The sequence below is a fragment of the Onychostoma macrolepis genome, chromosome 01 (genome assembly GCF_012432095.1).
Source record: "Onychostoma macrolepis isolate SWU-2019 chromosome 01, ASM1243209v1, whole genome shotgun sequence".
NCBI classification, from domain to species: Eukaryota; Metazoa; Chordata; class Actinopteri; order Cypriniformes; family Cyprinidae; genus Onychostoma; species Onychostoma macrolepis.
Window position 1 is genome coordinate 24,926,436 of NC_081155.1, and position 27,391 is coordinate 24,953,826.

At 39.0% G+C, this 27,391-nt stretch overlaps 1 long non-coding RNA gene across 2 annotated transcripts; it reads left to right on the forward strand.

Annotated features, from left to right (window-relative positions):
- The first annotated feature begins 13,713 nt into the window (after positions 1-13,713).
- Positions 13,714-16,703, forward strand: LOC131548182 (uncharacterized). 2 transcript variants are annotated; one of them, XR_009273104.1, is made up of 4 exons: positions 13,714-13,770; positions 13,993-14,046; positions 15,082-15,175; positions 16,277-16,703. It is a non-coding gene; the product is annotated as an uncharacterized LOC131548182 (long non-coding RNA). The 2 variants fall into 2 exon arrangements; XR_009273102.1 differs by lacking the exon at positions 13,714-13,770 and having other exon boundaries at positions 13,956-14,046.
- Positions 16,704-27,391: the final 10,688 nt, after the last annotated feature.

The window sequence follows — 27,391 nt, forward strand, 5'->3', positions numbered from 1 at the left end:
GCACCGCGCACTCAGACCCCACTCTGGGACGCACTGCCTTCCGAGTCGGGTCCCTGTGCTCCACTTCGCTGCCCCACCGGGAGTACGTCGGGTACGTCCCCTGGTCCCGCTTGTACGATCTCTGCGGGCCTGGCTAGCGCTCCCCAGTCCATCTCACTGGCTTCGGAGAACCATCAGACTCGGCTACGCGATTCAGTTCACTCTGCATCCTCCCAAGTTCAGGGGCGTTCGGTTCACCTCTGTGTTGAACAAAGATGCTCCTGTCTTGCGTGCAGCCCATGTCTTTCCCTGGCAGAGACCTTCTGCCGTCTCTGCTGTGTATTGATCTCACCCCAGGCTAGCTCAGAGACTTCCATATGTAGTACTGTCTAGGCCAGTCCATATGTATAATCTCCACATGGTACCTCCTTTACGCAGGATGTGGCTTCCGTAGCGTTCCCCTACTTGGAGAACGCTTTCCCAGTGTTATCCATATCCACTGTACGGAACAGCAGTGGCGGTCATCTCTGCCTAAGCCCTGTCCTATCTTCCGCCCCAACTGGTGTGGGGGGACTTGCCGGCTTCCGCAGGGCACTGGAAGGGGTCAGCAATAGTGGCGTTTTCCAAGGGATGCCATTAGTCAGTCACACTGACGTTACGTCGAACGTGACTGACTGATAGGGAACGTCTCGGTTACGTATGTAACCGTTCCCTGAAGGAGGGAACGGAGACGTAACGTCCCGTCGCCACAGTTGCTGTACCACCGCTGTACGGCCGGGGCACACAGTCTCGGCTCCTCAGCGAAAAACTGATGTGCGTTTGCACGCGCTCTCCTTTTATACCCGCACTGCAGGGCGTGGTGCGCGTGGTGAAACACGCATGCCAACTGTCATTGGCTTGTTTTGTTAACACTCGAAGGTGATTGGGCTCTCAGGCGAGATCCCATTAGTCAGTCACACTAACGTTACGTCTCCGTTCCCTCCTTCAGGGAACGAGGGTTACATACGTAACCGAGACGTTTTGTTCATGGTTTTGAAGCTGCTGGCATGTCATGTATTCCGCTCATGTTGGTAAATGACAATTAATTTGGCTATTGCTTCTACCAAGTTAGAAATTAACTGGATGCACAGTCAAAAGATGGGAAACATTTTCTTCTCCCGTTTAAATGTTGATAAGCCTAACTATCCACAATTACGTGGTTAATTGCATATTACCATTTGCATTTTTCTTCCCTGCTTCTCACAACTGTATCAGAACTGCATCCTACATATATCTTCAGCAGTTGAAAACCACTGCTTTAAATTATCTTGTGCTTTTATTTACATTTATGGATTTGGCAGATAATTTTATGTAATTGCATTCAGGAAACACATCAGTTCTTCAAACCTATGACTTTGGTGTTGCTAACACCATGCTGTAATGTTTGAGCTACAGGACTGTATTATACTGTATACAGCATTGTTATACAGTTACAAAAGACACTATGTTCTCCTGTTTTTCCTATTTGTATAATCAACTCCAGATGATCTGTTGAGGATCTTTACACTAAAGATTAAGAAATGTAGCCTATACATTTAGTCTGAAACACTAACTGAAATTTTGGTGACACCTGGTAGCTGAAACTTCATCATGTAATCATTTACCCACTCTCATGTTCTTCTGTTTTCCTGTCAAGTCAAAGCTATTCTTACCATACCATAAAAAAACATACTGATCACTTTCACTTTCATGCATTTATGACCTCAAGGTTAGATTATTGTAATGCTTTATTGGGTGGTTGTTCTGCACACTTAATAAACAAACTCCAGATGGTCCAAAATGCAGCAGCTAGAGTTCTTACTAGAACCAGGAAGTATGACCACATTAGCCCGGTTCTGTCAACACTGCACTTGACTTGACTTTCTTTCTTTTTTTTTTGTGAACAATTGTTTTTTTGTTTTATTTAAAGGCAAATCCAACCACAAGAAAAATAACTAATATACATGAATACAAAGTAAATTATACATCAAAAAGAAGAAACAAACGATTCAACAATGTCAAAAGCAGCATTCCAGGTCCTCAAAGTCTCTGCCTTTGCTCCATGAATACGAGCCGTAGATAGCTCCACAGAAACAATACGGAGCAAAGACAAGCCCCATACACATCTGGTCATCAAATGTGCAGGAACCTTTGTACCATTTGGGCCTCTTGTACTTGGGCCATTTAAACCATTAACATTACAACTTAGTATATTAATTTCAGTCATTACTATCAAACAAATAAGTGAACTGAACAAATGAGAGAAAGTAATAGGCTACCTCTGCAAATGAATTATCTCAAGTCGTTTTTAACATAAATAAAACCCACTCCACAAAACTTTTACAGACTGGAGTGAAAACCCCAGGCTTCCGCCCTCCCCTGTCTTAGTCAGTGACGGTAACATGATAGCCAATACAATTCTCTAGAACACCACCATCAGCCCTATTATAAAACAACAGAATAACTTCCAATTCACACTAAAGTGGGGTAAAAAAAAACAAAAAACAAATACAGTATGTATACTCTCTATAACGAGGAAGCAAACATAAATTATTGCATCATGTACATTGAAAACTATACATTAGTGATACCAAGTTTCCTAGTCCACATGAAGAACTGCCAGTAGACGACTGTCGAATGAAGTTCTAGATTAGTAAATCAGAAGTCGAATCACTCGGTATTATCAAACCCTTATGCCACGTCCATCCCAGGAGAATGAAGAGCAGGAATTGAGCTTAGGAACTGGCGCGCTTCGTCCGGTGAGTGCATTAGTTTGGTCTCGCTGTGTTTCATGACGATCTTCAGCATAGCTGGATACTGAAGAAAGGTCTGCAGACCTGCCTCTTTCAATTCCTTCCGTATTGTACTGAAGGAGCTCCGCTTCTTTGCCGTCTCAGGAGAGAAGTCGGGGAAGAATCTCAACACCACACCGTCATTCACTATTACAAGACCTTGGCGTCTTGCTTCATTGAATCAAATTCCTGTTGTTGTAGCGTAACAGTTTGAAGAGAAACACTCGCGGTTTGGAGTGATCAGTTGAAGCTCTGGAGTAAACTTGATGTGCACATTCAATCTCGATATCTTTGCCCACAAGTGATGGGATCCAGATCGGCAGTGACCGTTTTGGGTCATCTTTCTCGGCCCCTTCAGGTAGTCCTAGCAGCCGGAGATTACTGCGTCTGCTGTGGTCTTGTAGATCAGTCACTTGTTGCTTGAGGGCATCCAGACGCCTAGTGTATTCGTTGATCACTTTTTTCTGCTCTCTCTGTTCCCTGATTAAAATTCAACTTTAGAGCACATATTCTGGATTGTAGTCATGTGAGAGGCAAATTTGGTGCGCATTGCGAGGATGATGGTGAAAGATAAGCGAGTATTTGACTGTGTGACATCTCCAGACCAACAACAAACGAAAAAACTACCCCAAATGTAAGAAAAGAAGTCGAACAACAATAAAAGACGGAGCTTGGCTAATGTGCGTCTTGGCTCATGAAAGCGTCACGTGATCCCCTGATTCCTGACTTGACTTGACTTTCTATTAAAAAAAATCACTATAGTTTCTATAGTTTTCACATTTCTATAGTGATAACAGATTGAATGAATGAATGACTGATAAATAGTTTGGGTTTTTTTACACCTGTGGTCATAACTTTTCTTGCCTAGGGCACCAAGTTAGGCTGGATGGTCACTGGTGTCCCTTCACAAAATAGTGCAGTTGAAACTAAAATTCATTTTAGCCTAAAGGCCTCAGTGCAGCATTTCAGTTTCTGTGCGTTTAGGTGCATAGGAAAATCTGTTTTCCTGTTTTTCTGTATGTATATTCCCAAGGCACCCCCAGGTGTTCAGTTTTAACCTAGACTAAAGATAAAGGCAAGAAACCAACAGTAGATCAGTGATTTTCAACCAGGTGTCTGGGGCCCGATAGGGGGCCACTGCAAACTTTCAATGGTTCCCTAAGTCTTAAAAAAAATATTTAAACTTAGTGAAATTAACAGTCTTAATTAAAATGCAAACAACTCTGTACAACATTAAAATGGTATCATATCAGATTAGATAAGAGGGCCTTCGAATATTGTCTTGGACAAAGAGGGGGAAAAAATGTAAAAAGACTGAAAACCACCGACCTAGATGATTTGAATGTAATAGCCGCAAACCATTCCATAACAGTAATTAAAAGATAAAAATAAATATTTATAACCAGCCAATGTTCTCATTATGATAACCTTTACAAAGGAGGTATGCATTGCTATTTATACAAATGAGACACTTAGAAAACAAAACATTCCTAATCTCACAAGAGACCACTTCTACATCTGTTTTTCATGTATGAATTAATTATGCTCCATAAATAACCTCCCAGGTTGTACCTAACATGAAAATAAAATAAAAAAAAAAAATATATATATATACACACACACACGCATACTGTATATATATATATATATATATATATATATATATATATATATATATACATACACACACACACATATATATATATATATATATATATATATATATATATATATAAATAAATTAAAAATGTGATCTTGTCATGAGCAGTATGGGCGACATTAACCAAGGGTGACCCCCATGTTTGACTGGTTTTAGCCCGTCATGCTTTCCTGGTCTCATAGCACTGGGCTCTTGGAGTGACTGTCATTTCTGCTCAATCTGTATTTTTCTCTTTATTTATAGCCTACTAGAGTGTCCTGCCAAGCCTCAAAACAGATGCCAGGAAGCTTACAAGTTTGTTTTCCTGTTAAGCCATGGTGAACCTGTCTACGTTTCAGACGCTACTGTCAGATTTCAAAAATGTCACCGCTCTTCCTGTAGTTTATTTGGAGGCTTCTTGCAGCAGGAAGCAAAGCCACTTCAGAAAAGTGTGTAGGTGTCAGAATAAATAAAAGCAGTGGTGAGACTCGACAGGGATCCATATCATTCAGTTATTTTGAGTCAAGGAACAAAATTAGTTTCCACTATGCATGGACTTGCTGTCAGAAGAGACAGAAAACTAAATGATATTGCTAATTCAATAAGCCTTTGGCATATTATTCATTATACTACGAGGCTGCTGAATGCTTGAATCTGATTGGCTGACGAACGTTCTAAGGTTTGCAATTATTTTCAGGGAAACGCAATGCGAATGTAGTTCCAGGCAGCTCTTAACACGCATTATGACCATTTCACTTCGCCAAATGATTTCTGTTATTTCAAAGGTCTTACAACAACAAAATAACCAAAACACACAACGACACTGGCCAAACACATAAATATAGTAAACAAAAGGAGAAAAACGTTAGATCATGTCCCAAGTTTTTGCCAAAAAATTAGCTTTATTATGTACGGAAAGCACATACTCTATCTCTCCCGCTCTCTCCCACACAGACCGCACATACATAACAGTTACAGTTTGCACACACACTAGTATACATTGCGCTAACAACAACGGCGCTGTTCGTGAACAAAAGGAACTAAGTTTCACTATATATATAGGGAGATCATAGATGGCGGTTTTTCATTGTATTGCATTAATAGAAAGCCAAATAATATAAAGATTTGTAATACAAAGGTTTTTTTCCAAAACTAAGTTTTATTAGTGTTTTTATGCCGTGACGGTAAGGGCGGGAACATATGTGACGTAGCCACGCGCACTTACTAAAGAGTCTCATTCTAACGTTTATAGACGCATTTTTTACAGAACGTTTTCATTCGGCGCACGCGCCTGAACCTAAGTTAACTTCCGGTCTGTGTTTGTTTATCGGTCTTGTTAGTGGCGCCGGGCCGGCTACAAACACAGTTAAAGTGATGAGTAATGAAGTTGGGCTCCGGTGGTTGTGCTGTGGGATGTGTTTCACATACATGTATTTATTTGTGGCGATCCGCCACGATATCAAAACTGACCGATTTCCCCAAAGGCTTCGTTGAATAAACATGAGCACGTAACGCACGTTTAAAAATAAAAACGAGGCGCAGGTGTTTTTATATCACTGTATTTCTGAAGGAACACTGTCTTTAGAAAATGTTCGATGTCATTTTCATTTCATCTTGCATGTTATATGCCTGATAAAACAGCATTTGTAAGCTCAGCACTGCTTTGTGTAAGGTACAGCCGTTTCCGGGGAAACCTCTAGTTCTCCCGCTTTAAAGGGCCTCCTGCTGGCAGAGAATGAATTTGCATTTTTAATAAGTCCGTCCAAGTAGTTATCGCTGCATCTCAGTCCGTCTGATTTACGCAGCAAATCTACTCTAGAGGGACTTAGCTGTTGTTACTGATTTGGATGTCTACCGGAAGTTAAGTTAGGGCCACAAAATCGCACATGCGCAGTAATGTTTGTTTATGTTGTTGCCGTTGAAACCATAGACATAATATACGTAGACGCCTCATGACATGCTGGAACGTAATCCAGCGTCGCCGCCATATTTGTTGGGTCTCCTCACTCTACGCTATCACCGGAGTCAACGGAGAGCGAGCAATTTATGCCCGTATTTTGTGCAGTTTACTGTTGCAATAACCCGCACAGATACCAGATCGCGTGGGATTACCTTTCACAAGTAAGATTGAACAATAATTTTGGTTATTTTACCATTTATAATATTATGTCATCGTAACTATATACTTATGTGTAACATTATTACAGCAGGAACTGGTACTCTCTCTCATTATCTCTTGCTGTTTTTTTCTGTTCTTCAACTTTCAGAGGATGTGTTCTTACTCGGGGAGCACATCATTTCATGCTTGTGTCATTTGTGGTCAGTGGCGCCTGCAGGTGTACGGCTGGACGCACTGTGCGTACCTCGAGCGCTCAGACTGACCTGAGGTTTGTCCCGCAAACATTTCAGCAGTAAATTATAGCCGAATTTCTATCGACTGAACCAGCCATGCCATTAATAATGAACGTATCAGTCTTTTGCATGCCAAAGTCCATTTCTGCTTATAAACAGGTCAGGTAAGACTACCGCAATTAATTTGTAGCCTATTTTACAAATGGGAATACAACGAAAGTCATGACAATGTTTTACATTCAAGCTACCCGTAAAATTTATAGTGAAAAGTTCTTTAAAATCATCTGGAATGCAATAAAGTAATTTTTACAGCTGTTTTTAAAGCATTTTGATGCATGGATTAAAAAATAGGCTAATAAATAATTCACATATCATGCAGACAAAATTACGTTGCAGAAAATCCTTTAAATGTAAAGGAATTAAGAGCAGAGCAACGTAAAAATCTGAAAAAATATAATCGGGCCTGTTTTAGGCTTTTCCTTATTTTTATATTTTAGATGGTGATGAAAAATGACTAGCCATCTCCTCATTGGACGAGCCTTTAGAGAGAAATGCATCTTTACGGATTACATAATGAAAGTTTTTGTTTTCGATTTGAATTATTTCGTTTTAAAGTAGTAATTTAAAGCTTTCTGTAGATATATTTATTATATTTGTGACTCCGTTGAGTTTCGGTTCATCATTGTGAAGCGCTCCTGTTCAAGACGTGACGGCAAGCGCATCTGTTTTCCTATTTATTTTAATAAAAGCACAACGTTTTCTTTTATATTGTGAATGCACACAAATAAAAGTAGACCCTTTACAGTTCCGAATGATGTATTACTCTTACCTTTATGAGCAAACATTATGGCGTATATATTTTAAGTTGTTTCCACTATTATTTTAAGTTCTTTTCACGTGTGTGTGTGTGTGTGTGTGTGTGTGTGTGTGTGTTTGAGTGTGTGCGTGAGAGAGAGAGAGAAATAAATTCAAATGAACAATCAAACTTGTTTCTTTATTAAAATATAAAATTCATTCATTTATCAATATGCCATAGCCTACCATATGTCTTTGTTAAAGAGCATAATACAAAGTCTTTTAGCATGAAAGCAGGTATTTTTCAATGTGTGACAGCGTCCTGTATCATAACTAAATCTCTGGGATGGGGGGCGCATTGGAGACTCATCCAAGATGGCGGCCGCGCTGTATGTCAGCTCCAATAGGCAGCGTCAGTCTATGAGGCGTCTACGTATATTATGTCTATGGTTGAAACCGTCTATGTGCCGATGAGGAGTCTAGCCTACAAGACTCTGAAGGACTGAACTAGGAAGGACGCAGCCTCGTAGGATCCAGCCTTCCGTTTGAGAAACACCCTCCTCTCTCTCTCTCTCTCTCTCTCTCATAACTAAGTTATTAACTTTTTTAACTGCATTAAGCCTCCTTTATACTCACGCCTGGCTCCGCTTCGCGAGCCTCCGCTGACTGCGCGCGCACCTCCCCAAACGTACGAAGCGTTTATTCTTGATGCGTTCGCCGTTGAGATATTCTTTGAAACGCCATAGGGCGACGAGGAGTAATTTTCCTCTAAAACCATCGGGAATCACCGGTGAGAAGAAGTCATTTGCCGGTACAAAGCTTCTCGTGTGATGAATGAGTTGATGAATTAATAATTTCTTTATGAACTGGTTAAAATAATCTTAGCTTTTGGGTTATTTCGCATATTATTAAGCAAATAGTGTTTTTTTGGAATTAACGGAGACATTGAAATGCGGAAGAAATAATCCTACTCACAACAGCGATTTAAGTAGAAGTACCGGACGAATGCCTTGAAATATATCATCTGATCGATGTCTTGAGGTGTGGTAATCGAAGTGAAATAATTGACTTCGGTCCATTGGATTATTAGAAAAATTATGCGCACCCGAGGTGGTCGGCCCGTCGCCAATTATTCCTTGCTTATTTGGCACATTATTAAGTCAAGTCAAGTCAAGTTGAGCTTTATTGTCATTCCGCTACATGCGGGGGCATACAGTGGAACGAAATGTCGTGCCTGACAGGACCACGGTGCTACATAAATACAGGCATACAACAATGGAGTAAGACAATATAAACCTATACACAACTATCCTACTGATAGATTTTGACTATAAATATACTATCTATAAAAAGTACCTATACAAACTAAAAAATACAAACTATACAAACTATACGAATGCTTCAGATAAATACTGTACATGTGCAAGGAGAAACATTGAGTTCAAGCAGCTGGCTGGGGAGCAGTGCAGGAGGATTTGTAGTGCATGAGCATGTAAACATACATATATTACTGAGTTCTTTTTGTGGGATTTGTGTACACACAGCAGTGTGTGTGAAAAGTGACTAGTGCGCATAGAGGAGGAGGTGTGCTACTACAGGTGGTGTGTACAGGCCCACTCACCTGTGTGTAGCACACTTCGAATTGCACGTTACATGTTACAGGAGGTAGGGGGTTTGTATGGGGGTTCAGAGAGGCGGGGTGATTTGAGTTCAGGGCTCTCACAGCCTGGGGAAAAAGCTGTTGAGCAGTCTGGCAGAGCGGGCTCTGATGCTCAGTACCGTCTTCCTGATGGTAGGAGCTGGAAGAGACTGTGGGAGGGTGTGTGGAGTCCTTCACGATACTATTGGCTTTGCTGGAGCATCGTGTGAGGAAAATATCCAGGATGGAGGGAGGGGCACCGATGATCCTTGCAGCGGTGTTCACTGTCCGCTGGAGGGTCTTGCGGTCTGCTGCAGTACAGTTCCCGTACCAGACAGTGATGCAGCTGGTCAGCACACTCTCAATGGTGCCCCTGTAGAAAGTGGTGAGGATGGGTGGAGGAGACTTGCTCTTTTCAGCCGGCGGAGGAAGTGTAGGCGCTGTTGTGCCTTCTTGGAGAGTGACATGGTGTTGGTGGACCAGGTGAGATCCTCTGTGATGTGCACCCCAGGAATTTAGTGCTGCTGACTCTCCACAGTCGAGCTGTCGATGGTCAGTGGGGGTGATCAACGGAGTTTCTCCTGAAGTCCATCACAACCTCCTTTGTCTTACTCACATTGAGGACAGGTTGTTAGTGCCACACCATTCAGCCAGCTGTGCCACTTCCTCTCTGTAGTGCGTTTCATCGTTGTTGCTGATGAGACCTACCACTGTTGTGTCGTCAGCAAACTTGATGATGTGGTTGGAGCTGGACTTGGCAGTGCAGTCGTGGGTCAGCAGCGTGAAGAGCAGCGGGCTGAGCACACAGCCTTGTGGGGCACCTGTGTTCAGTGTGGTAGTGCTCGAGGTGTTGTGGCCGACACGGACTGACTGAGGTCTTCGGTTAGAAAGTCCAGGATCCAATTGCAGAGGAATTGTTAAGGCCCAGCAGGTTGAGTTTATTTATGAGCTGTTGTGGGATTATTGTGTTGAATGCTGAGCTGAAGTCAATGAACAGCATTCTAACATAAGTGTCTTTGTTTTCTAGGTGGGTAAGAGCTAGGTGGAGGGTGGAGGAAATTGCATCGTCCGTGAGCGGTTCGGACGGTATGCAAACTGGAGCGGATCGAGTGTGTTGGGGAGGCTGGTTTTGATGTTGTGCATGACTAACCTCTCAAAGCACTTCATTATGATTGAGTCAGTGCTATGGGACGGTAGTCATTTAGACAGGACACAGGTGATTTCTTTGGTACCGGTATGATTGTTGTGGATTTGAGACATGTGGGGACGACTGCCTGGCTCAGCGAGGTGTTGAAGATATCTGTTAGGACATCTGTCAGCTGTGCAGCACAGTCTTTCAGTACACGGCCAGGTATGTTGTCGGGACCCGCAGCCTTGCGTGGGTTGATCCTAGATAGGGACTTCCTTACGTCGGTTGGAGACAGACAGAGCGCCTGGTCGTTGGGAGGTGTGGGCAGTTTTTGTGCAGGTGTGTCATTCTGCATTTCAAACCGTGAGTAAAAGTGGTTGAGTGTATCTGGGAGGGATGTGTCATCATCACAGGCCTGTGGCGGGGGCTTGTAGTCTGTGATGGTCTGAATACCCAGCTAACAGGGAACGTTCCCAGAACATTCACTAACGTTCTTTAAAAGTTGTGTTAATGTTAGTACAAAACGTTATTAAAATAATGTTTTTGGAACGTTCTTATAACATTGTTAACGTTCTTGTAACGTTGATAGAAAACGTTCTTAGAACAACGTTCTTGGAACGTCTTTAGGACGTAATTTGTACTTAATGAACGTTCTTATAACGTTGATAGAAAACATTCTTAAATCAACGTTCTTGGAACGTCTCGAGGACGTGATTTGTACTTAATGAACGTTCTTATAACGTTGATAGAAAACGTTCTTAAATCAACGTTCTTGGAACGTCTTGAGGACGTGATTTGTACTTAATGAACGTTCTCATAATGTTGATAGACAACGTTCTTAAATCAACGTTCTTGGAACGTCTTGAGGCGTGATTTGTACTTAATGAACGTTCTCATAATGTTGATAGAAAACGTTCTTAAATCAACGTTCTTGGAACGTCTTGAGGGCGTGATTTGTACTTCATGGACGTTCTTATAATGTTGAGAGAAAACGTTCTTAGAACAATGTTCTTGGAATGTCTTTAGGGCGTGATTTGTACTTAATGAGCGTTCTCATAATGTTGATAGACAACGTTCTTAAATCAACGTTCTTGGAACGTCTTTAGGGGCGTGATTTGTACTTAATGAACGTTCTTATAATGTTGATAGAAAACGTTCTTAAATCAACGTTCTTGGGCGTCTTTAGGACGTGATTTGTACTTCATGGACGTTCTTATAATGTTGAGAGAAAATGTTCTTAGAACAATGTTCTTGGAACGTCTTTAGGACGTGACTTGTACTTGATGAACGTTCTCATAACGTTGATAGAAAACGTTCTTAAATCAACGTTCTTGGAACGTCTTGAGGGCGTGATTTGTACTTAATGAACGTTCTCATAATGTTGATAGAAAACGTTCTTAAATCAACGTTCTTGGAACGTCTTTAGTACGTGACTTGTACTTCATGAACGTTCTCATAATGTTGAGAGAAAACATTCTTAAATCAACGTTCTTGGGCGTCTTTAGGACGTCATTTTTACTTGATGAATGTTCTTATAATGCTGATAGAAAACGTTCTTAAATCAACGTTCTTGGGCGTCTTTAGCACGTTATTTGTACTTCATGAACATTCTCGTAATGCTGATAGAAAACGTTCTTAGAACAATGTTCTTGGAATGTCTTTAGGATGTGATTTGTACTTAATGAACGTTCTCATAATGTTGATAGAAAACGTTCTTAAATCAACGTTCTTGGAACGTCTTTGGGGCGTGACTTGTACTTCATGAACGTTCTCATAATGTCGATAGAAACCGTTCTTAAATCAACGTTATTGGAACGTCTTTAGGACGTGACTTGTACTTCATGAACGTTCTCATAATGTTGAGAGAAAACGTTGTTAAATCAACGTTCTTGGAACGTCTTTAGGACGTCATTTTTACTTCATGAACGTTCTCATAATGTTGATAGAAAACGTTCTTAAATCAACGTTCTTGGAACGTTTTTAGGACGTTATTTGCACTTCATGAACGTTCTTATAATGCTGATAGAAAACATTCTTAAATCAACGTTCTTGGAACGTCTTTAGGATGTCATTTTTACTTGATGAATGTTCTTATAATGCTGATAGAAAACGTTCTTAAATCAATGTTCTTGGAACGTTTTAGGACGTGACTTGTACTTCATGAACGTTCTCATAATGTTGATAGAAAACGTTCTTAAATCAACGTTCTTGGAACGTCTTTAGGACTTGACTTGTACTTCATGAACGTTCTCATAATGTTGAGAGAAAACGTTCTTAAATCAACGTTCTTGGAACGTCTTTAGGGCGTGACTTGTACTTCATGAACGTTCTTATAATGCTGATAGAAAACGTTCTTAAATCAACGTTCTTGGAACGCGTCTTTAGACGTCATTTTTACTTGATGAATGTTCTTATAATGCTGATAGAAAACGTTCTTAAATCAACGTTCTTGGAGCGTCTTTAGGGCGTCATTTTTACTTCATGAACGTTCTTATAATGTTGAGAGAAAACATTCTTAAATCAACGTTCTTGGAACGTCTTTAAGATTTGATTTGTACTTAATGAACGTTCTCATAATGTTGAGAGAAAACATTTTTAGAACAACATTCTTAGAACGTTATTGTAATGTAATATAATTTCTAAATTAATAATTAAATGCTAAATGTTATGTTGTTATCAAAACATTCTGAGAACAGTATTCATGTCCTTATGATTGCAGGCTACTTTATGAACATTACCATAATGTTGGGAGAAACATCTTTAGAAAAAAAGAAAAAACAACTTATAGGCTATATAAAACATGAATAGAATAGAACCGAATATGATAGAAAAATAAAATGTATTTAAATATGAAACTACAACCTCGATTAGGATGTGGCAAATCACCTGAATGAGTCACTGAATCTTTTATAATTATATACTTTATCATTATTAATTATATATCTTTTATAACTTATTGAAGTCATAGGCCTATAGTGAAATGTCATACACTGTAAATCAGTGGCATTGCTAAATTAAATTAGTTAATTTAACAAAATTTTTTTTATTTCAACTCAATATATATTTGTGATGTGAACTCAAAATCTCATTAGGTTAAGGGAGCTCAATCTAAATAAGTATAAATTAATTTAATCTAAAATTAGCTTAATTCATGATTTCTAACATTGTTTTTCGAGAAGTCACGTTTGATCTCTCTCAATATTAATTAAATAGCCTTCATAACTAAAGATAATATAATAAATACATCAATCTGCTTCATATTAAGCATAGATCAATCCTTTTAAAGAAATTAATTTTACTCGAGACAAAATATTATTTTTCAAAACCGCGCGCATTTTTCAGTCAGTCTCATCCGCCCCTCCCCACAGCTCACAGTCACGGACGGGATCACAGCCGGTCGGCTCGACGCGGTCACGGAAAATAATAGGTAAGCATTCACTTCTGTATTCTTATTTAAAGCACTTTTGAACGTTATTTTGTGTTTTGTCAACTTTATCTGAAGATTAACCAGCTCAGTTATCATTGTAATGTTAGCTAGCAAAGAAGCAAGGAGCTAACAACCAACCACATCAAAGTTATCAACGGCAAGTGTTAGCAAGTGGGGGGGGGGGGGTTCTCACAGCTGGACACAGACAAACTGGAGAGACAGCTGACAGGATGTCGTCATCTCTAACTGTCACTCGCGCCACAGTTCTCAAGCAAGGTAAAGCAAAGACATATTCTCTGTATTACAATACGTTTAAACTTTTAGTTAATCATTATTTATTATCCGCTTTGTCAGTTTCATCTAGAATATCCATGTGATGCTGATCAAGTTTACTAAATCCATGAACGCAGTGAACAAAGGGGCTGAAGAGCATTTATAATGGCTGTTTTGTTAACTTTAGTTAACATTTTACACAGTTATTTGCTCCTCACGTTGTCTTTCTTAAAATTCATACTAACAAATTGTTGTCATGCTTTTGAAATCAATCTTTTCAGTGCAAAGGCAGCGAGGGTCATTTGCAACAAGACGGCTGATACTAATATGGGTCTAAAATAAATTAAGTAGTATTCACATTAAACAAATTGATGGGCTTTAGTGTTGTACAAGATGTAATTTGTCACCTTATAAACAGTTATTTAAATTCATCGTTCTTCAGTTTTTATATTTTGATGAATTGCTATTAATGCAGATGTAATGATGACCAGAAATGACCAGCAGCACAAATGTTAAGTCTTCTGAAGCAATAGTATACTTTTGTTTTGTGAATATTAGATTGAAATTTAAACCTAAAGATTGATCAAATCGTGAATAACGTTACACAATACAGATGAAAAATAACAAACTAACATCCCACAAGAATGACATCTAAAGACCGGTCATGTTTGATGTAATGTAGTGTGCCACCAATTTGATTCAGACTGAATTGGCAGAGTGAATAACATCTTAAATTTCAGTTTGTCTGTCATTCCGTCAAAGTCGTTTGGTATTTTGTGTTGCTTCAGAAGAATACCAGTGAAGTCTTAAGTTCTGATTATAGTTATACATTTATATACTTAACTAATATAGTTAATAAAACTTCTACTTTCCCTTATCCTAAAGTTGCTTTGTTTTTTTTATAAAGATGTCAGGTAATTGCTAATGCTAAGTTTGTAGTGGTTAAAAATTGTCTTGTTATGATTCATAAAAATAAGCTGTCCATAAATGTTGCTTAATTGTGAGTTAAATTTCTCTAATTTTGTGTTTTGTCTTCAGGGACAATAATGGCATCAGCCATTCAAGTTATGATCCTGGCAGATCTACTACTATCTGAAAAGTAGTCTCTGCAGATATTGTCAAGATGCACAAGGTAGGACACATGTCAGGACAACTTTATATTTACTTGGCAATATTTAAAAATTTTAGCTGAGATCAGCATAGTTAAAAAAAATTAAATTCTGTCATGGTTTACTCACCCTCATGTTTTTCCAAATTCATTTTGAATGAATTTCATTCATCTTCAAACGAATGTTTTTATTTTTGATATTCATTCATCATTTTTGTCTTTCCATTGGAAGTCTAGACAGTCTTTATTTTCAAGCTTCAAAAAGTTTATAGTTTAGGCTTTGAGACATAATAATAGCTACTTATACCTTCTGTTATTTATCTTGTTTCTGAATACCTGTAAAATTTAAAGGATTAACTAACAACTTACGTGTAACTTGTTTTTTTGCTCTCAATGCCATTTTGACAATGCTGGTTTTTTAATCCATGCAGCATTTTTTTTTTAAAGGAAAACATTACAAATTATTCTTTAACAATTTAACTGATGTATTAATAGCAAAAATTCTTACTGTCAGTTAATGGTTCAATGCTAGCATCCCTACCCAGAAACACCTACTAGAACCTATTAATCTTACCTGTTTTATCTCTGAGTTTCCTTCCTTAACTGAGTTCATGTAACAGTTTATTAGCTAATAACATGTAACAAGGCAACTTTTGCCATTTAATAACTTTATTGATAACTTCTAAATGTTATCTATATTTGAAGGGATTTTTCCTGTTTCAAATTGGTATAAAATGGAAATTGTAGTTGACTTAACTACCCTATTATGACGTATTTCCAGTAGTGTGCATGTGTATACCTATTAAGATGAATAAATTAGGTCAATTTATGTTGACCTAAAAATTGTTTTTTGGAAATGACACGATGAAAATGTATTATTTGAATGTTTATATTTTTCTTAATCTAATGATGCTTCAGAAGACATTTTTCTTAATGCTGCTATGAAAGTAGCTTGTCAATGAAAGTAACATATGCCAAGTCAAATGAAACTACCTTTGACTCATGTAATATTTGTAGAACTCACAGCACAGATCCTAATAATTTTTTTGGCATAGCCACACTAATTATTTTATAGGCATTTTGTAATATCACTTTGTAACCTCAGCCAATCTGTTTACTTTATAGATGGAGCGTGGAGAGACGGGACATGGACCACAGTTTTTCAGCACCCACACCCCACACTCAAATTCATATAGAAGTCCTCAATTATTAAATGTTAATATGATAGTTTATATTTAGCTCTGAAGTTATAGTTCATTGTCATAAATATTAAACTACATATTATTATTATTATTATTATTTTACATGATATGCAAATTTCACCAATTTGTTCAATGTGTTAATGAACTTTTTGAAAGTGACTATCTTTAATAATTCAGATACCTGTTGAAATGCACATGTAATTATATACTTGCTCGTATCTGGAAGGTTGTGTTAATAAAAATGATGTTGAAAGCAAATGTTGCAATACTGCTAATCTTAAAATAACATTTTATTAAACTAAACTTTGTAATGTTCCAAATAAATGTTTTTAGGATGTTGTATTTTTAAGAAAATGTAGGTGGAAATAAATTTGTAGGAACATTATGCTAACCATAAAATAACGTTCTAGCTACGTTAAGCAAACTGGACATTTTAACGTTCTTGGAATGTTCCAAAGAAACGTTCATAGAACGTTATATTTTTTTAAATGAAATTTAGGTTGCAGGAACGTTATGCTAACCATAAAATAATGTTCTAGGAACGTTAAGCAAACTGGACATTTTAACGTTCTTGGAATGTTCCAAACAAACGCTCATATAACGTTATATTTTTAGTGAAATTTAGGTTGCAAGAACGTTGTAGGAACGTTATGCTAACAAAAAATAACGTTAAGCAAACTGGACATTTTAACGTTCTTGGAATGTTCCAAACAAACGTTCATAGAACGTTATATTTTTTAAAATGAAATTTAGGTTGCAGGAACGTTATGCTAACCATAAAATAATGTTCTAGGAACGTTAAGCAAACTGGACATTTTAACGTTCTTGGAATGTTCCAAACAAACGTTCATATAACGTTATATTTTTAGTGAAATTTAGGTTGCAAGAACGTTGTAGGAACGTTATGCTAACAAAAAATAACGTTAAGCAAACTGGACATTTTAACGTTCTTGGATTGTTCCAAACAAACGTTCATATAACGTTATATTTTTAGTGAAATTTAGGTTGCAAGAACGTTGTAGGAGCGTTATGCTAACAAAAATAACGTTAAGCAAACTGGACATTTTAACGTTCTTGAATGTTCCAAACAAACGCGTTCATAGAACGTTATATTTTTAGTGAAATTTAGGTTGCAAGAACGTTGTAGGAACGTTATGCTAACAAAAAATAACGTTCTAGGAACGTTAAGCAAACTGGACATTTTAACGTTCTTGGAATGTTCCAAATAAACGTTCATAGAACATTATATTTTTAGTGAAATTTAGGTTGCAAGAACGTTGTAGGAACGTTATGCTAACCAAAAAATAACGTTCTAGGAACATTAAGCAAACTGGACATTTTAACGTTCTTGGAATGTTCCAAATAAACGTTCATAGAACGTTATATTTTTAGTGAAATGTAGGTTGCAAGAACGTTGTAGGAACGTTATGCTAACCATCAAATAACGTTCTAGCAACGTAACGCAAACTGGACATTTCCACATTTTTTGAACATTCCAAATAACGTTCCCACAACCAAAACAGAACGTTACAAAAACGTTCTCAGAACATAAATTTGTTAGCTGGGTAGCTTGCCACAGGCTCCGTGTGTCACTGCTGTCTGTGAAGTGATTGTTGATTTTTTTGAGCATATGACCGTTTTGCTTTTTTTTTTTTTTGTTATCAACATTTTTATTTATTTTTTATACACAACATCCAAAATAAAAAAAAAAAAAAAAAAATAAAAAAACAACAACAGACACATACTCAATATCTCAAAGTCCAATCAAAGGGAGGGAAAGAGGGAAAGGCAAGAAAAACACAAAAGTCACTCCTTTATACAGTCACGTATATCAAAAAGAAAGCACTGCCAAGCATCGATGGTAGAAGGCTTGGCCCCATTGATTCGTGCTGTTGTACATTCACAAGCCACTATGTGCAGGAGACTACGGATCCAATATGTTTTTCCACACATGTGCGGTGTAAACCAGTTTTGTATTATTGTCTTCTTCGCAGCTGTAAAACCAGCAAACATCATTCTCTTTTGCATTGAGGTTATACAGAGATCAGAATCATCATTAAGAAGACACAAACTTGGATTAACAGACCAATCCATTTGCAATAAGGATGATAAAACCAGGTTTACATGTGTCCATAGACTGATGACGACAGGACATTCCCAAAACATATGCAGAAAAGTACCTGATGATGTAGTATTACATATATGGCAGTTGAGATTCGGTTGTAGTTTCATTTTAAATCTTTTGTAAGGAGTTATGTATGCTCTATGAATGACTTTGAAGTGAATAAGACGATGAGCCAGATTTTTAGATGTTAAACTGAGATTAGACCACACTCTCTCCCAGTCGACAGATAAATTAAGGTCAGATAACTCCCTATTCCAAATAGTTTGAATAGAAAGAGGTTTTGTAATGCAATCAATAATCTTATTATATATTAAAGAAACAGACGGCCGACCAACAGATGGTGCAATCCAATCTTGCATAGGATGAGAGGAGATGGGAGATGCCCAAGGAACTCCATACGCTTTGAGAGCAGAACGTAACTGAAGAAAGACAAAATATGCGGATGCTGGTAGACAAAATTTGGTTCTTAATGTCTGAAATGAACATAGGCCCTGGTTATCATATATATCACCGCATGTGTTTACACCCAAAGAGGACCAAGAGGGTTGGACAAATGGACGATTTCCGCATACAAAATTAAAATTGTGCCATAAAGGTGTACTATTACAAAATTTGAAGGTTCCTCCTATCCGACGTTCCACCGTTTTCCAGATTTTAATAGAGTTGGCCACAACCGGACCAAATTTATACTTATCCCTTTTTTCCTGTGCCAGTAAATAACATATCTTGGAGTCTATTTGGTTTAACCTTGTCAGCTTCAATCACTCTCCAAGAAACTGTAGATTGAGGATCAACCCAATTATGAAGAGCCTTAAGCTGGAGCGACCAATAATACAGTTCAAAATTTGGTACAGCCAGTCCTCCTGCGCTATTAGGATGTTGTAATGTGGTAAGTTTAATTCTGGGGTATTTATCATTCCAGATAAATTTAGAAATTATGGAGTTAATCTCCTTAAAATAACCTGGAGGGGAGAAAGTGGTAGCATAGAGAAAAAAATTTAATCGAGGTAACAAATTCATCTTAACAGTGGAAATTCTTCCTTGAAGAGAGACTTTAAGATTCTTCCATCTTTGAATGTCATTTTGACTTTAACTAAGATATTATTAAAATTGTCTCTGGCAATCTTATGAATGTTTTTATATATGGTAATGCCCAAATAGATGAAAGATTCCTTAATAGGGATAAATGAGGAATAGAAGAATTGACTTTAACATTGTTAATTGGCATTAAAGCAGATTTGCTCCAATTTATTTTATATCCTGATAAGCTACTAAAATTATCAAATTCCTTAATTACACTAGAGACTGAAACATCAAAGTGGTCTAAATATAGAATAATATCATCAGCGTATAACGAAATACTATGATTATGATCATGAATCTTAATCGATACTTCAGATTTCCTGATGGCTTGTGCTAAGGGTTCAAGAGATAGACAAAACAATAAGGGTGAAAGCGGACATCCCTGCCTTGTTCCCCGCTGCAAAGGGAACGGGGGGGAAATAATATTACCAGTTATGACTGATGCTGCAGGTGAGTGGTATAATGTCTTAATCATAGAAATGAAGTGTTCGCCGAAGCCGAAACATTGCAGAACTGCCCACATATAATTCCACTCTAGCCTGTCAAAGGCTTTTTCTGCATCAAGTGAAAAGACCGCACAAGGGGTCGGGTGGGAGTCTGCAAAGTCCAGAATATGAAGGAGTCGACGCATATTGTCAGATGCATTGCGCCCCTTGATGAAACCAGTTTGGTCCTCCTTGATCAGACTATGAATTACCTTCTCCATACGAAAAGCAAAAACTTTAGCATAGATTTTAAGATCACATGGGATAAGCGAAATCGGTCTGTAGCTGGAACAATCTAATGGGTCTTTCCCTTTTTTAAGAAGTAATGAAATCAGTGATGTTTTTTGATCTCTATGAAAAACCCCATGTTCAATCGCAAAATTAAATGAATTAAGCATAAGTGTCCCTACCAAATCCCAAATTTCTAAATATAATTCCGGGGGGAGACCATCTAGACCTGGCGATTTGCCCTTTTGAAGGCTTTTAGAGAGACGTGAAGCTCCTCCAAACTTAATGGGGCCTCCAAAGATTCTTTATCCATCTGTGAGATCCGAGGCAGTTCCAATTTATCTAAATACTGCTTACAAATTGGTTCATCAAAATCTGTTTCGGCTTTATACAGATTCATGTAAAAACCTTTAAATATGTCATTAATTGCCGCAGGATTCATGGTGACCTGATCATCCGATGATTTTATTGCGCTAATATATGCCTTAGACTCGCATTCTTTCAACCTAAGGGCCAATAAATGACTAGGTCTCTCTGATTCAAAATAATATTTTTGCCTAGTCCTATGTAAAATAAATTCCGCCTTTGAGTGTGAAAGTAAATCATATTCTTCTTTTAAAGAGGACAACTGTGTAGCCTGTTGCTCAGTAAAATGTTGTTTTGTAGGTTTTGCAATGATTGTATTTTATTTTCTAATTGTGTAAATTGGTAAGTTTTCGCTTTGGCAAGAGTAGAAGAAAAAGAATCCTCGTATGGCGCATTTAGTCGATTCCCACATTATTTGAGGATCCACATCAGAGGGCATATTGATTTCAAGAAATTCCTTAATATATTCTTTTAATGAAGTAATGAAAGTCTGATTACTTAATAATGATATGTTAAAGCGCCATCTAGGGCTTTGGCTTTAACATCGAGAGAGGAACACTGCACAACACAGCAGAATGATCAGATAATAAAATTGGTAATATAGAGATGGACGAATTCGACGAAATTAAAGATGGGCTGAGAAATATGTAGTCTATCCTAGAGAAAGTCTTATGTCTATTAGAAAAAAGTGAAGTCCTTAGCTTTAGTATTCTGAATTCTCCAAAGATCGATTAAGTTGAGCTCCGTGATAAATTTATTCAGTAATTTAGAAGATGGATTGGCTGTTGTATCAAATTGAGATTTATCTAAAGCAGGATTTATGACAGCATTAAAATCCCCACCCACAACTAATGGGCAGTCAGTCTGCTCAAGTAATGTTTTGGAAATCTGTGTAAGGAACGCACTGTCTGTCTCATTCGGACCGTAAATAGAGACCAATGCTAACCTATTATTATATATTTTGCATCGGATAAACACAAATCTACCCTTCTCATCACTACCAAGGTGTTCAATTGTTAAATTTAACTTTCGATTAACAAGGATAAGCACCCCTTAGTTTTATTTTGAGCGCAGGAAAAGCCACTAATTTATAATATTTATTCTGAAAACGTGCCACATCAGCTTGTTTTAAATGCGTCTCTTGAATTAGGGCACAGGAAATAGACTTACGGTGTAAATATTCTAACACACGGGTTCGTTTAACAGCGAATTTAAACCATTCACATTCAGTGATAAAATATTTAGAGTATGCATTGAATATTCACAATCCCTAAATTGTATTCAATAAATGAAAAAACAAAAGCACTTCCATTCTGTAAATAGCATGTAAACGCTGACGTGCATTTTAGATACCAAACCTCCTAGAAGAAAAATCCCTTTAGAAATAAGGTAAAATAAATAACAGTATAAATGTCTGTTGTAAAAGTAAAACAACATAAAAACCTGAACAACCAACAACTATAAACGAGGAACAACTCAGACCGCACATTACCAAGAACATAGGTCTGACTGAGCAACAAAAATAGTGATGGTTCGTGACCGATCCACTCAACGCAAGACATGTCTCCCGAAAGGCCCACACAGCCAAAAATATTTTTAATTAAACCTACTCTCAATTAGTCCCTCCAAAAAGAGTGAGAGAGAAAAAAAAAAAAGGAGTGTCAGTCTTACCAGCAACGAGATCGTTGTACCGGATATATAGGGACAATATCTCGGTAGTAGAGAGGAGAGAAGAAAAAGCAAAAATAGACTTAACAAGCGTCCATGTCCATCCTACCATCATCCCCTACTGGGCAGCTAGAACCATGTCCATCCCGCCATCAAGTTCCTCCCGCTGGACCGGAGAGACAGCGGCCGCTGTTCCCGTCGCCGCCCGCAGAGCCGCGGCATATGTCTTCTGCTGAGACAGGAGCTGATAAAATCCTCCGCTTTCTGAGGGGAATCAAGCTTTTCTGTTCCCCTTTGTGCCGTAGTTTAACCACCGCCGGATAGATGAGGAAGGGCTGGAGGCCAAGCGCTGTCATCTTCTTCAAAACCGGACCAAATGCCTTTCTCCTGATCGCTGTAGCTGGACTAAAGTCGGGAAAAATAGTAGTGTAACATTGTTCTGTGCGCATTTCACCGGATAGGCCTGCCGAGCACCCTTCAGGATATCTGATCTGTCATGCCATCTCAGTACACGGAAGATAAGAGTGCGCGGCCGATCGGAGCCTCTCCTCCATCATACACGCCGGTGCGCCCGGTCAATCTCAATGTCACGGCCCCTCAAGGAAGGAATCCACTTGGGAAGATGAACTCTGAGGAAACCAGCCGCCGGATCCCTCAGCCCCTCTGGCAGCCCCACCAGTCGTCGTTGTTCCTCCTGCACCTGTCCTCCATATCCGTCATCTTCTCGGTGAGTCGCCCAGCTGATTTCTTACGTCCGTGACTGCCCTCCTATCCTCACATGCATCTGCTTGCACAGAGTCAACGCGGTCACGTGTCTGCTTCGCCGCGGTAGTTATGGCCTCAAACTCCTCTCTTAGCTTTTTAACAGACTTGTTGGTCGCTTGTATGTCCTCACGCAGTTCGCGCAATGCTGGAATCAGTACAGAGTCCATCGCATCTCTTACTGCCGAATTCACAACCGAATTCAAAGTGTTTTGCTGTTGTTTAAATGCTAGTTCAATACGGCTAGCGATAGCATCGTCGAGGTCTTCTCTGGAGATGGCGGAATCTCTGAATTTTTCTTCATTGGCGATTGCTCAATCTCTCTTTTCCGATCCCCTTTGTCTGCCTTAGCACTCATGATGGGTCCAATACAGAGTGGTTCAAATTTTACTGACAGGATCTTACAATATGTGGCAAAGTGAGCAGAGCGAAAGACTAAGCCTGCATCGCCGTCGAAGGGTCACGTGATCCCCCCACCGTTTTGCATTTTTGATGCTGCGGGACAGATTGGCTCTTGCTGTTTTGAGGGCTGCTTTATCTCCTGATCTGAATGCTTCATCTCTGGACTTTAGCAGCCCACGAACCTCTGCTGTCATCCATGGCTTCTGGTTGGCGCGTGTGGTGATGGTCTTGGTGACTGTCACATCATTCGTGCACTTTTGGATGTAAGCAGTCACAGTTTCAGTGTACTCCTGCAGGTCTGTGTGGTTGTTGTAGGTGGCCGCCTCTTTGAACATGTTCCAGTCTGTGTCCTGGAAGCAGTCCTGCAGTGCTGAGGTGGCATTGTTTGGCCATACCTTGATCTGTTTGTGAACCGGTTTGGCCAGTTTCAGAAGTGGTCTGTATGCTGGGATTAGCATAACAGAGATGTGGTCCGAGTACCCGAGGTGGGGGCGGGTTCAGCTTTGTATGCGCCTTAACTGTTGTGTAAACAAAGTCCAGTGTGTTATTTCCCCTTGTTGCAAAGTTCACATGTTGGTAGAACTTTGGCAAAACTGTCTTTAAGTTTGCGTGGTTGAAGTCACCGGCTATGATGAAAAAGCCGTCGGGGTTATTTGTTTGTTGTTCGCTGATGGCGCTGTACAGCTCATGACGCGCCCTTTGCGCTTGCGCACGGTGGGATGTATACCGCGACAATAACAATGGCCGTGAACTCCCGCGGCAGATAGAACGGTCGACACTTCACAAACATAAACTCCACCAGCGATGAACAGTGTTTTGTCACTACCCCAGCATTGTTACACCATTCTTTGTTGACGTACACACAAGCCACCGCCGAGTCTTACCAGACAGTGATGAATCTCTGTCCGTGCGGTAGCAAGTTAGTCCGTGCAGCTGAATGGCAGAGTCCGGGATGTTGTCGTTCAGCCATGTTTCAGTGAAAACAAACACACAACAATCCCTTGTCTCATGCTGTGTAGATCGACTGAGTTGAATTAAGTCCAGTTTGTTTTCCAGAGAGCGAACGTTTGAGAGCATGAGTGTTGGGAGAGCCGGTCTTGTGGGGTTTTCCTCAGCCTAGCTCAGATACCTCCGCTTACCGCGCTTCCGTCCTCTCTCACACCGCTTGACGCCGCCTTGTGCGGGTAGCGACAGTAGGCGAGGCCGCGGTCTCGAGGTCCGGCTTCAGCAGTAAACAGAGGCCTCGTAGCTTCTCAGTAGCCGCCGGCGAGAGTTGGTCTTTGTATGCATTGCCGATATCCAAAAGTCTTTGGCGAACATATATGAGTTTAGGAGTGATTTCCTTATGAACTAGCGGTAAATTTACACTATTTGGAGACGAACAGACGACATTAAAAGACAAAAAAGCACCGTCTTTGGGACCTGGAGCAGCCGCTGCGTCTGATCGCGCCGCCATCTTGGATCCTTTTGTATCCTTGTATCCTACAAATGTAATTAACATGTTTCCATAGACGAAAGTCAAAGTTCATTTCTGATGGATATTGAGTGTTACAAATATAATTATATATGTTTAGGTTTCAGGTTTAATTTTGACTTTGGAAGATAAGTTGTGAACCAGTTCTGTTATTTTGTGGATGTCACGATTTATTTATTTATTTATGTTTTATTTGTTAGGGACAGATACAATAAACATAGATGAAACTGAAACAACAGTCATCCCATGCATGTACCATAGTGCTTATAGCCAAAGCTAATTCGCAACACTTGTCCCTAGGAGGGCTTTTATAAATTACTATTACAAAAATAAACAAGTAGTACACAAATTTATAATACTAATACACTAAACATGACTACAAGTTTGTTGATGTATCAACCAAGATTTTGTGGCTTTTTAAAATAATTATAATTTGCAGTAGATTTTAAATAATCAGGCAACAAATTAAAAGATTTGACACCTTTCACTGAGAGAGCAGCCTGAGCAAATGATGTTTTACAATGTATAACTCTACAGTTTCCACTAGAAGCCGCTCTAGTGGATCTACTGCTTCCCTGTAATCTCACAAAAAAATTACATAAAGGCATAGGAGCAAGTCCATTTAAACATTTAAACACAAGCTTTACATAATGAAAAAAGACAAAATGAGCAAAGCTCAAAATCTTATATTTACTGAGGATCTGACAATGATGGTATCTTATTTGCTTTCTATCTAAAACTTTCATAGCTCTGTTGTAAAGACATTCAACCTGGTTAGTTATGCATTGATTTGTCTGAGACCAAATAGATAATCCATATACTATATGTGATAATATCATCGAATTTAAAAACAAAAAAGCATGATCATATGTTAAACAATTTCTTATTATTCTAAAGCTGGTAAGATTTGCCTTAATTGTTTTACATAACTTTTTAACATGACTTTTAAAATTTAACTGAGAATCTAAAATCATACCAAGATATTTTTCTTCTGATACTTGTTCTATAATCTCATTTTTAATTCTACTGTTTAATGATTCTGTTACCGGTAATTTTGTTATTGAAAAACATATGGACTTTGTCTTCTTAGTATTTAAAGTTAAAAAAGAGGCATCAAGCCAAGCTGACACTTTCTCTAACTTTCTTGATAACTTTTCTTCAAAATAACGGGGTGTTATCCAGATTTTGAGGAATGTAACATATTGCTTGATTACATATGATTTTGTGCACTGTATTTCTCTGCACCTCAGTTGCTTTGATTTTCTTTTCTTTTTTGCCTGTTCACGCTCTTCACTGCCACAATTTGTGTTTGTTGAGATGTACAGTATTTAGTCAGCCACCAATTGTGCAAGTTCTCCCACTTAAAAGATGAGAGAGGCCTGTAATTTTCATCATAGGTATACCTCAACTATGAGAGACAAAATGATAAAAAAAAAAATACAGAAAATCACATTGTAGGATTTTTAAAGAATTTATTTGCAAATTATGGTGGAAAATAAGTATTTGGTCAATAACAAAATTTCATCTCAATACTTTGTTATATACCCTTTATTATTTACCCGTTATATACGTTTTCTGTAAGTCTTCACACACTGTTGCTGGTATTTTGGCCCATTCCTCCATGCAGATCTCCTCTAGAGCAGTAATGTTTTGGGGCTGTTGCTGGGCAACACGGACTCCAAAGATTTTCGATGGGGTTGAGATCTGGAGACTGGCTAGGTCACTCCAGGACCTTGAAATGCTTCTTACGAGGCCACTCCTTTGTTGCCCGGGCGGTGTGTTTGGGATCATTGTCATGCTGAAAGACCCAGCCACGTGCCCTTGCTGATGGAAGGAGGTTTTCACTCAAAATCTCACGATACATGGCCCCATTCATTCTTTCGTTTACACGGATCAGTCGTCCTGGTCCCTTTGCAGAAAAACAGCCCCAAAGCATGATGTTTCCACCCCCATGCTTCACAGAAGGTATGGTGTTCTTTGGATGCCACTCGGCATTCTTTCTCCTCCAAACACGACAAGTTGAGTTTTTACCAAAAAGTTCTATTTTGGTTTCATCTGACCATATGACATTCTCCCAATCCTCTTCTGGATCATCCAAATGCTCTCTAGCAAACTTCAGACGGGCCCGGACATGTACTGGCTTAAGCAGGGGGACACGTCTTGCACTGCAGGATTTGAGTCCCTGGCGGCGCAGTGTTACTGATGGTAGCCTTTGTTACTTTGGTCCCAGCTCTCTGCAGGTCATTCACTAGGTCCCCCCGTGTGGTTCTGGGAATTTTGCTCACAGTTCTTGTGATCATTTTGACCCCACGGGGTGAGATCTTGCGTGGAGCCCCAGATCGAGGGAGATTATCAGTGGTCTTGTATGTCTTCCATTTTCTAATAATTGCTCCCACAGTTAATTTCTTCACACCAAGCTGCTTACCTATTGCAGATTCAGTCTTC